We start from the raw sequence: 10,743 nt of genomic DNA on the forward strand, positions 1-10,743 counted from the left end.
TCACCTGAGTTTACAGACAGCCTGGAAGCAATAACTCTGGGAGGTATAAACTGCTCCTTTCATCGTAATAAGATGTTAACGGGGGGAAAGCCCCGCTGCTCCAGGCAGTTCTCTATTAACGCTGCCGCAGCAGCTGGGAAAGGTGGATCTGCTGGATCGGTTTCCGCCATGCCCACCCCCACGCATCCCTCCATGTCCGTGGCTGAGGGTCTCCAATTTGCACATCCTCTCCGCGATGTGGTCCCCCTCCTGGAGGCAGAGGGCGCCCGGCCGGTCCTCCTGCACAGCTCAGGGTCCCCGGGGGTCCTGAGGTCGTCGGTGAGCGCTGTGGGCAGCGGCGCACCGTGTTTCTCGGAGAGGCTGGGCTGCCACTAACAAAACATCTGTTTGCCATCACTTTGGGTTGTTTATAGCATTTTGATGCTCTCTTCTGCAACATTTTATTTTAAGGAGCCTGGTGATACTTCCATGCAGGGTGCAACAGAAGTGCAGCTTGCTCCTGGCTTATGTATTTCAGCTAAGGTTGCCTAATAATTTGTGAAGTTCGCAGAGCACGCGCCTCTCTGACGCAAGGCCAGGCACAAGAGCATCGTTCCCAGCTCTCGCGTTGTCTGCAAGCCAAGCTGCTCCGCTCTCCCCCTCGCTTTCTGTGGGAAGGGGTGTTTGGGCAAAACCAAACTGGCCCTTCTTTGGCTTGAAGTAAAAAAAAAAAAAAGACATTATAACTTTGGAAGCCAGGCTGCAATTTGTCATCAGGCAGCACGGGATTAGAGGAGGAAAACCAGGCAGTGCCCTCCTCTGCAGTGCTCTGTACCTCTTCGCTTTCCTATCATGGAAAGTCCATGCACGCGGTACGTGGCTCGGGGAGCATTAAGGTAAGGAGGAACAGAGAGGTAATGTGTTTTCTGCTGGGCAGCCTTTTCTGCTCTGATTGTGCTGGATTTTCAGCTAAGTGTGACTGTGAAGGATAATTACCATCATGTGTTACCTGAGATTACAGGGTTGCTTTCCAACTAATGACACCAGGAGAACCAAGCAGTTGTTAATATTTAATCAGACTCTTGGCTTAACAATTGGATAAATGAGGTGTGTAATTACACAATTATAGAAGACATTTCAGATAGGAACTGTGCTGTTATTAATAGCGAAGGTGAAAGCTGGTGAACATACACTGCTCAGTCCCATCAAGCACATCATTAAAAAAGATCTTCAGTACGAGAGTCTAACAGCGTGTCCTATGAGATGGTAAACAAAGGTTTCAGCTGCTTTTGAGATAAAAATTCCTGCTTGGCCAAGAGGTTTCAATGTAAGAAAAATACCAGACCAGATGTTTTGTTGATGTGGCAAGCTGTAATCAGGGTTAACTAGGGAACGTTTAAATACGTACACAGAGTATACCATGCGTTTATGGCCATGCTTTATGTATCATTTCTCAGCAGTCAGGCAATTATTTTCCCTAGGTTATTCATTTTAAATTTTATTGGAAACAGAGAGTTACCTTTTAATTCAGCGTAGTACTTACCTGCCCAGTGGAACTTTTCTTTAAAATAAATGTTTGTCGTATAGCACATGCAAGGTGTTGTGTTTGATCACAAAGTACTGGTCAGAATGAAAATGGAGATGCTGTCTATAATAATTTCATTAGTCTGTTCTTTTAGTCTGGTGCTTTATCTCAGTTCTTTAAAAACATTTTATTTTTTCAAGTGATCTTGATTTGAAAAGACTGCAATAGTTGCAGTTCTTCAGTGCTCCACTACAGTGAGCATTAACTGTAATTCTCTCGAGAGTTAATTAGTGGGATACTGCAAAGTTAACATCAAAATCAAAGAACTTATTGACCGGCATGATTGCAGGTTAGTGATATGAATCTGAATAATGCATGAAATTAAATCTTAGAAATGCTTTGCACAATGCAATGAGGCAGCATTCAGGTGTTAATGTGGTTTCTCAAATGAGAGGTTCTAATAACAAGAAGCACGTTTGTTGGCAGATGCTATGGGCAATAGTGGTTTGATCCCCTCCTCTTCCCAACTAGCACTCCCAAAAAGTTTGCAGTGCTCTAGATCTGGATGCAGAGACATTGGTGAATTTCTCAGGGTCCCGTTCTAACTGTGACTACATACCACCATCTCTGGAGTGTGCTTTGAGATCAGGGGAAGAAATGTCCTATCGAAGTCTCATTGATGTTTTTCTTCTGTATATATATATATATATATATTAAGAAATCATGTAATCAGAGAAATGCCTTGCATGCTCTGTGCTCAGCTGAGTGCTGGTTTTGTGCCAGTGGCTGAACTGCACCATGAGCTGTCAGTTCCTCCTCCCGGCATGTGCTTGCACATCGGCTCCTCTTTAACATTTTGTACTTGGTGTTGAGCTCACGCTGTGAAAAGAGCAGAACCCTTCAATTATAGTGATGCAGAGCCAACAGAGATAATTAGGAAAATCAGCTCTCAGCCCCAACGAGGTTAAGATCTACCTATACAACATGTTAGCATAGAATTGTAAAGGAGATATAAAGAAATGCACAACCAGAATCATTTCCTATGGCATATTACCTTGTGATCCAGTTTAGCGCAACCTATTTCTTCATCCTCTTTCTTCTCTGCCTCACCTTGAGTCTGCCAATTCTGTCTTACCCAAACTGGTACCAATGAAATAATTTTCCTCTATTCTGACTTTGTCATGCTCCTTCCTAAGTCTGCCTCTCCGCAGCTCCCAGCCTCAGTTTTGAGTTCTGTAGAGCCACAGACTGCGCCTTCCAACCCCCCTGGCAGACCTCTCTTGCTCATATGTGATACCCACCTCCTTGCGCTCCCCATTCCTTCTGGTACTTTCATTACGTTGCCACCAAGAACATCTTTGATAAATAAGGAGACTTGCAGCTCTCTTTCCTTTTCAAGATGATTCCTCTGTTTTGCTCTCCCCGTGGGCTACCTCCAAATTCCTGGATGAAAAATAATTTAGAACCCCGGGAACCTTGGAGCTGTGACATTGAATATTGCCCAAACAAGCTAAAATATATTGAACTTGTCTGGTTAAAACTCATCTTTCCTTTTCTGCTGAGAACCCACCCTCATGGCAACCTCATCCCCGAATTGTCCGGGCTGCACTTACATATTTTTCTAGTGCCAAAGCAGCTTGCACTTAAACCTTTTGAAGCCCTAGTGACTTGGTCTGTGAATTCCTGATCTACCCTATCTGTACAATTAAAAATAAACCAGAAAGACATCGAGTCCTGGCATCTGAAGAAGACCCCTCTTCTCCCATGTGTGGGGTAGTCCCTTTTGTACCTGTTGTGGTTTGGCCAAACCAGGACAGTACCTCTTGGAGGTTTTAAGTCCAGAAGGCTGCAGAGTCAGCGACCATAAAGTACTTATGGCATGAATGCATAAAACGTGTATTTAATTAAAAAGTTAAAATATGCAGAAAGTTTCAAGGATGCTGCTTTGTAGATTTCTGCAGATTGGGCACATCAGTAATTTATGGACGGTCTGGCTTTGCATGTTGTACTGGGCTATTTACTCTTCTCCTCAACTGAAACATGGACCATGGCAGCCCTGCCACTACCCCGGTGAGACAGGATGCTTTGCAAAGGGATCACACAGTGACAAATGCCGTCTCATGAACACTGGAAGTGCTGCGCGCACAGATACACATTTCAGATTCACAGCGGTTCTCAAAGACAGACACGATGCTGTTATCGTGGAGCTTGGGAGTAAATTTAACTTTCTGCCAAACTGATACCTCCATTTCTTTAGTTGTGATTTGCAAAGGCAGCTTTCATGGGTTTCATAAAATCAGTTTGTTTCTGTCTTTTCCTTTGAAGAAAGTCAGTGTCACCCAGACCTCACAGGGCTCCCAGCTGGATGCACGTGTTGGCTGCCCTGTTTGAGCCCCACTGAGCTAAATGTGTTTGTTTGCGTTTAACCTCCTTTGAAGGGACTGAGAGTCCAGCAACACACCATCTCTCTGTGCCAAGCCAGGGGGATTATTATTATGTGGGTTTATCCCACAGCCCCCAGAGGTGCTATTCAGGGCACTTTATAAGAACTTAGAGACACCAGCTATTCCTCTGTGTAATAACTCCCGAAAGAAAGAAATAAAAAGAGGTTGCACAGAGCGTGGATAAACTTCAGGGCACATCTTACCTTTTAATGAAACTCTAAATATCAAAAGTAAATCTGCTAATGTGGGTGACGCCAGTCAATGGAGAGCAATCAAAAGGCTTACTGAACTTGCTTTGAAGGTTTGAATAAAGAAGGGTTTCTTTCGGTGCTTCAAATTCTGGTCAAGGGCCGTGTTAAGCCAAACGTAGTAGTGAAGTGCAGAGACGCAGAGTGGCTGGGGAAGCCCAGGGAGAGGGAAGATGAGCCGTGAGCTTGTATTTTGGCAGGGAGGTGACCGCAAGCCTCAACTCGCTTCAGCACGAAGAGACAAGTGAAATAAGGCAGTATTGGGTTCTGCAGGACCCACTTATCTTTTATCTGTAGATTTTAATTTCTGTTTGTAAAAGAATGGGCGGATGTTATGCAACATTTTTCTAATACTCCAGCTGTGGAAAACAAGCCACATCTGGCACATAAAATAACAATGAAATTATCTGAAAGCTGTACTGTTCTTAAAAGCAGCTACAAGTACGTGTTCAAATAACTTGCTGGAAAAGATTAGATCCAATTTGTCAGATGATAATACATAAGCTTAGAAGGAGGGAAAAATTAAGCCAAGAGAAATATTGCACTCCAGAGAGTTCATATAAAGAAGAGGTTCCTTTCCATCAAACTTCTGTGGGCTTGCAAGGCGTAAGTTAACACAAACGGCATTTAAAAACAGGAATGCAAAATTCAAAGAGCAAAATTAAAAGCTCTGTTCATGTTCCAGCCGTGCAACAAGTGTGCAGCAGATGTCGGAGGCCTATGGTTAAGAAATCCCCTGGTCTGGAGGCACAATTTCCAGCGTGTCCTGTCGGCACGCATCTGAAGGTAGGTTTGTAACAGACTGTCAGCTATGGAAAATACACAACCCGTGAGAAGAGGAAATACTGCAGATCCGAGCATGACGCTTTCCCTTGTGTGTTCTCTAACGAATTGTTTCTGAATGAGGAGGCACCGGTGGCCCGAGAGCTGTCACACTCCATCTCGGTGAAGACCCACTTCCATTGCCGGTCCCTCTCTTGTGCTGGTGCGGAGGTTTCCAGTGAAGCACAAGGTAACTTGCTGCCTCTTAAAATGGGGCAGTTCACCTTAACTGCAGCTGACATTTGGTTTTGGAGGAAGTATCCCACTTTCATGGTTCGTTATACCCGATTTGGGTGAAAAGGCCTGCGCTGCCATGTGTCCCCACCTCCCGCCCCCCCAAGGACCCAAAGGCAGAAAGGAGTAATACAAGTAAAAATAGCATATTGAAAGAGTTTAGCTGAGGGAAATTGTCAAAAGACTATTGATTTGTTTATTTGTTTTTATGTTTAAGGTGATTTCTAAAGCTACAGTTTGATAATCTTCTTAAAACATGCCAGACTTTACGCATTAGCTGGTAGAAAAATACCATGCCTCCTACGCTCGCAGCAGCGGGAGAAGCACGTTGGGACGACTATATAAAGCCCTTCCTGCAATTAAGTTGTTCTTCTTTTTAAATATTTTTTTATCTACCAAACAATAATAAAACATCAGTCAGTACCACACACAGACCCCCGATGAATGCAAGTCTGGACGCAAATGAAAGGCTTTGCTGACAGCCTGAACAAGAGGGTCTTTCACGCAGGTCTGCAGGTTTAACATTAAGGATTGGGTTCTCGTTTAAACAAACTCCCCTTTCCCTCACCTCCGCAGCTGCAATGGACCTTACTGTGGGAGTAAATTACACGCCCGCTTAATCTGAGAGGGTTTAGATGAAATGCGAAGTGTCATCCCGGGGGCGGAGGGGATGGGCTGGCTGGGGAGAGGGAGGCGGCAGGGGCAGATGCTGCGTATGTGAAATCAAATTAACTAATTCTGCTCTGTGCACACTTTATTCCTCAGAATAATTGTGAGTGTGAGCTGAATCCTGCGATAGCAAACACTGATTGTCCACACCTTCTCCCTCCTGTTACTGAAAAGAAAAAGTATGTTCACATACATGTTTCCAATATGTTTATTAATATCAGAACTATAAGTTATTGGAGTTCAACACTGCAAAAGCAAAGCATGGGAAGGCAGGTGTAAAATGTACCGTTTCGTGGCAGTGGCAGTTGCAGTTTCATTTCTGTGGCAGAGTGATAAATGACAGGAATTCACAATTTTCTCCCCACTCCCTCGGAAGATGTATTCTATAGAATGAAAATAGAAGCACTGAATTATTAAGAATCATTCCCTTTACATATGAAAATGGTACGGTGTCATGTTAAATACACCGTATTAAGAGGTCAATTAGAGACCTATTTTGAGTTAATGGAATTAGTTCTTTTTTATTTTACATTTTAAATGCAATCTTTCAAGGTGTACCAGAGATCGAAGGAATAGAAAATAGAGTAATCCAGTTAAAGGCAGTTAATGCTTGCAAAACGCCTGAGAGCAAAGCCGGCGGGGGAGAGGGTGTGATGGGGCAAGGGCTGAGCAGACAGGGCCCTTTTCTTCCCATCCACATCAACTGCCCTGTGCGTATCAGTGAGAAATACTTTTTATTTTTTTTTAGTACATTCCCTATATCTGAATAGACCATAACCCAAGGGAAAATTTACTTGGGCCCTGGCTCCCAAGCACTGCCCTCGTTTCACTAAATCTTACAGTGCTTTCTTTAAATCCTATTTGGTTCAGTGAAAATTGAGTATATACAAAAGTCCTGAGAGCAATATTGCAACCGGTCAAGGTACAATTGTTGCATTAGTCACTGGACAGTTGTTCAGCTGCAGATTTGCGTTGGAATTGGCTCCAAAGGGAAACAGCTAGAAAGAGCTTCTCTACTCTTCAAAGGATTTGCTGCTCCCGTGACGCCCCCGGAATATCAATGCACATGGAAATTGCCCACGCCCCCCCCCCCAACCATGTTACAGGAGAGGAGATGGCTGCAAAAGGGGAAGCCTCTGGACCAAAGGATAACTCAATAAATCAGGCAGTAGGAGTGTTTTGACATCCAAGGACACATCATCATGTGCCCACACATCCCTGGGTCCCTGGCTAACCCCCTCTGCCCACCCTGCCCAAGCACACGTCCATTTGTGCGGTTGCACTGGGGGACTGCAAAGGGGGATGGATTCAGCTGGAAAATAAACCGGAAGAAAAAAAAAAAAAAAAAAGGCAGGTTTTCTTCCAGTTGACTTGTTCTTGCCCATGTGGCATAAGCCACTACAAAAGTAAATATCTACCTACACCCTCTTTTTGTCTGGTCTCTAGGTAGGGTGCGCACAGCACTCTCATATTAGGAACACTGTTTACAGTAGAGACATGCAGGACGGCAGCTTCTGCCTTAGAGCTACCGCTTAGCTATAGAGCTGATACGTACAGTGCATGAGAGGGGACACATTTTTGCTGTACAGAAGAGCCTGCAGATAGTTTAGCTCACACCCATTTCTGTGCACGCACACTGCCGCTGCCGTGTCTGCCCTGAAGAGACTCGACCGCTCTCCAAACAGTACCGCTGTATGAGTGCTGTCCCCGGGGCTCAATTTCTGTAGCAGCGAAGGCACGAATTCCTCGTGATTCATCTTCTCTGGTGACAGTTCAGGCTCCCAAAATGTTCTGGGGCGAGAATTCCTTTTATTTTGGTGATTTGCTCCCCGCAGAGGCAACTATTGGTACCGAACAAAGAAAACCACCAAATCCTAAGCAACTCCAATGCTCATATAATGGTAATTCAAAAACTACATTGGGTGTAAAATTAAGAATCTCACATTTCCAGTTGGCTGAAATGAGTCACGATCGTCTCTCCGCAGCTGCTGGGACTAAAGGGTGGGTGCCAGTGTTGATGTTAGGAGGAGACTTGTCATCCAGGGCTTTGCTGCAGAGACTGCACCGCTCAGCCTGCAAGTCCACCAGCGGCCAGCCCGGCACTGTGCACCGCTACCTCCTGCTCCTGCTGCGGCCAGATCCGGCACCGGAGAGATGCTGGCAACCAAGCCAGCCCTCCCGGCTCGGGAAAACGAGCCACTCGCTTTCCTGTAAGCTGGGCCACAACACTGCTCGTTTCCTGGCACTTTCTGACTCTTGATCTTATTTCACTGATTTTCCTTTACAAACAACAGGGGGAAAGCTGGGAAAGCTGTGGAAAACAGAAAGGAGAAATAGGTCACACTAGAAATTCTGAAACCTCAGCAAAGCTCTTGTTTAAAGTGATTAATTCAGTGACCTCTGACCACAAGGCAGACCTTCAATTTGCCAGCAGAGGATAAAAGAGTCAAGATCTGAATGAGTAAAGAAGGGATGAAGGGTGAGTTAATCCAGTAACTGTGAAGGAACATTGGAAATAAAAATACTCAACATACATTCTTTTCCTTTTAGTCCTTCTATTGCACGCGGTTTATATCTGGATATGCTGGAATATCAGGTACATTTATATTCTTTTTGATCTGCACTGTTTGATCCAGATCCAGCCAGCAGAGCAGACTGATGCTCTTAATGCTATTAAGTAGCACAGTCTGCATTTATTTATTTGTTAGAAAGGGAACTAAAAAGTACTTGCAAAATAGTACAGGGTTAAAAGAAAATTAGGTACTCCAGCAGCTTGTAACATTTCCATCTTTATTTGCTGAGGTTTCTCACCATAAAATATACATTTTTTTGTGATGGAAAGTGACAAACTGGTGAGTGAAACTGAACACTTTTGCCTGAGTTGCCTGCAAAACTCCCATGCAAAATATAATCTTTCATCTATAGTTATAAGCCTTTAAGCTGCTTATACTATTTTTACTCTAAAGTCACCAAGTCACCTTTCATTTGGTCAGTCTCCAGCAATTCAGACCAAATTTACACTTGGAAGTTCCCTGGTAATTTCCAGTTAACACCATTAAAAAGTGAGGAAGGAGTCTTGAAATAAATTGTCTCTGTAATGCACATATTTTTGCTGCTGGACAGTAAGGAGATACCTCGTTTGTAGTATCTGATTTCCTTCATAGGATAGCTTTGATCATACTATTTTCTCCCAAGTAGAAAAGAAGACTTGTGGGAAGCCCATTTTGAAAATGCTACTGTCCAACAATGCTAATGGTGTGAAAACTTCTCCATACTTCTTTATGCCAGTAGCACTTTAAAATGAGAGAAAGAGACCTTGGAGTAACATAAAATGTCTGATCGGTACCTCCTATAGTCCATTACTTAGTTAAGGTTCAATCACTAAAGGTTCACGCGTTACTTGAACAATCTTCCACTTTCATGGGTTGTTTCGGTTCCATTTTACAGCAGCAAAATATCAGGCTATTGCTGATTATTTGATTTCACTGTAAGGAATAAATGAAGAAGCGAAGATAAAATGTACAATAAAAACCTTGTCTTCACAACATCATGAATGTTTTAAGATTCAACCGATAATGTATCAGACTTCAATCCTTTCCTCAAACAGAAAAACACTTCTTAAAAGTGTGTATTAACTCTTATTTCTTAAGTGCAGTAATTTTTTCATGGTTCTTAAAAAGGAATCCTGAGAGAACCAATAACTCCGTTTATGTCTGCACAGCAAAACTACCATTTGAGTTGTCTTTGATTAAATCATTATCGTCTTCTGCTTTATTCCCACTGGAGACATAAGAAGACATTAGTAGCAGAGATCAAGCTGTTGAGAGTCCAGGGAACAAAAACGGGAGATTATTTATATTCAGCTGTCCGGTAAAAGATTGGAAACCTGAGTAATTCTTTTACAATACTATAGTAAAGGATGAGGTAAAAAGTTTTGGCTTTTGACAGGTATGGTGTGATAAAACCAGAACTGCCTATAATTAATATTTATTGTTATCATTTACTGAGCTTAAGTGCATACTGATTTACAGGGAAATATACAGATAAAATCCCCCAAACAGCAACTTTATGTAGAAAAATAAATCGTAATAGAACTGATGACGATGAGGAGGGTCCGTACGCTTCCCTCCCTTCCCCTAGAAGAGCCCTGCAAGCTCCTCGGAGGGCAAAAGTTTCTCGCCTTGTGCTAACTAAGCCCATTGCTGATTTAATGTTTGCTATGGTAGATATGGATCACCGTCTAAATTTAAATGCTACTGCATTATAGTTGCAAGGAATATTCCGCTTAAATCCAGAAAAGGATGTCAATATTTGGTGTAATGTAGAATACCCTCCAAACATGGTAGTGGGGATCACAGTGACAATAGCTGCAAGTGCGAGTGACAGAAAAACATTGATGCTATCAATTACAACAGAGCCTCAGCGGCTGTTAAGATTTATGATGTCAACCCCATAATATACAGCTGTTAATGAAAATAGAAGATTGAAACAATATTCATTTATTGGGTCAGGCACATGAAGGCTTTAATGAGAGCATCCTTTCATTGAATGGCTACTTGGGACTGTCCCAGTATTGCAGGACCCTTGGTAGTTACGGCCCTCACGCATTGCTACCACTAGAATTTTACATGGAATTTTGAAAAGTTCAGGCTTTCCTGAAAAGGACTGTGGATATGAGGCTGCCGATCTTCAGATATTAGCTTTGTGGGCTTAAAATCTATAGGAAAAATTACAGATAAGAGGCAGAAAAGGTCCATCAATGCCTAAAATGTGTGGTGTTCAGGGGAAAAAAAATCCTCTAACTATGCAGAAGCCTGGCAGG

The sequence above is a fragment of the Vanellus vanellus genome (genome assembly GCF_965231255.1).
Source record: "Vanellus vanellus genome assembly, chromosome: 2".
Lineage (NCBI taxonomy): Eukaryota > Metazoa > Chordata > Aves > Charadriiformes > Charadriidae > Vanellus > Vanellus vanellus.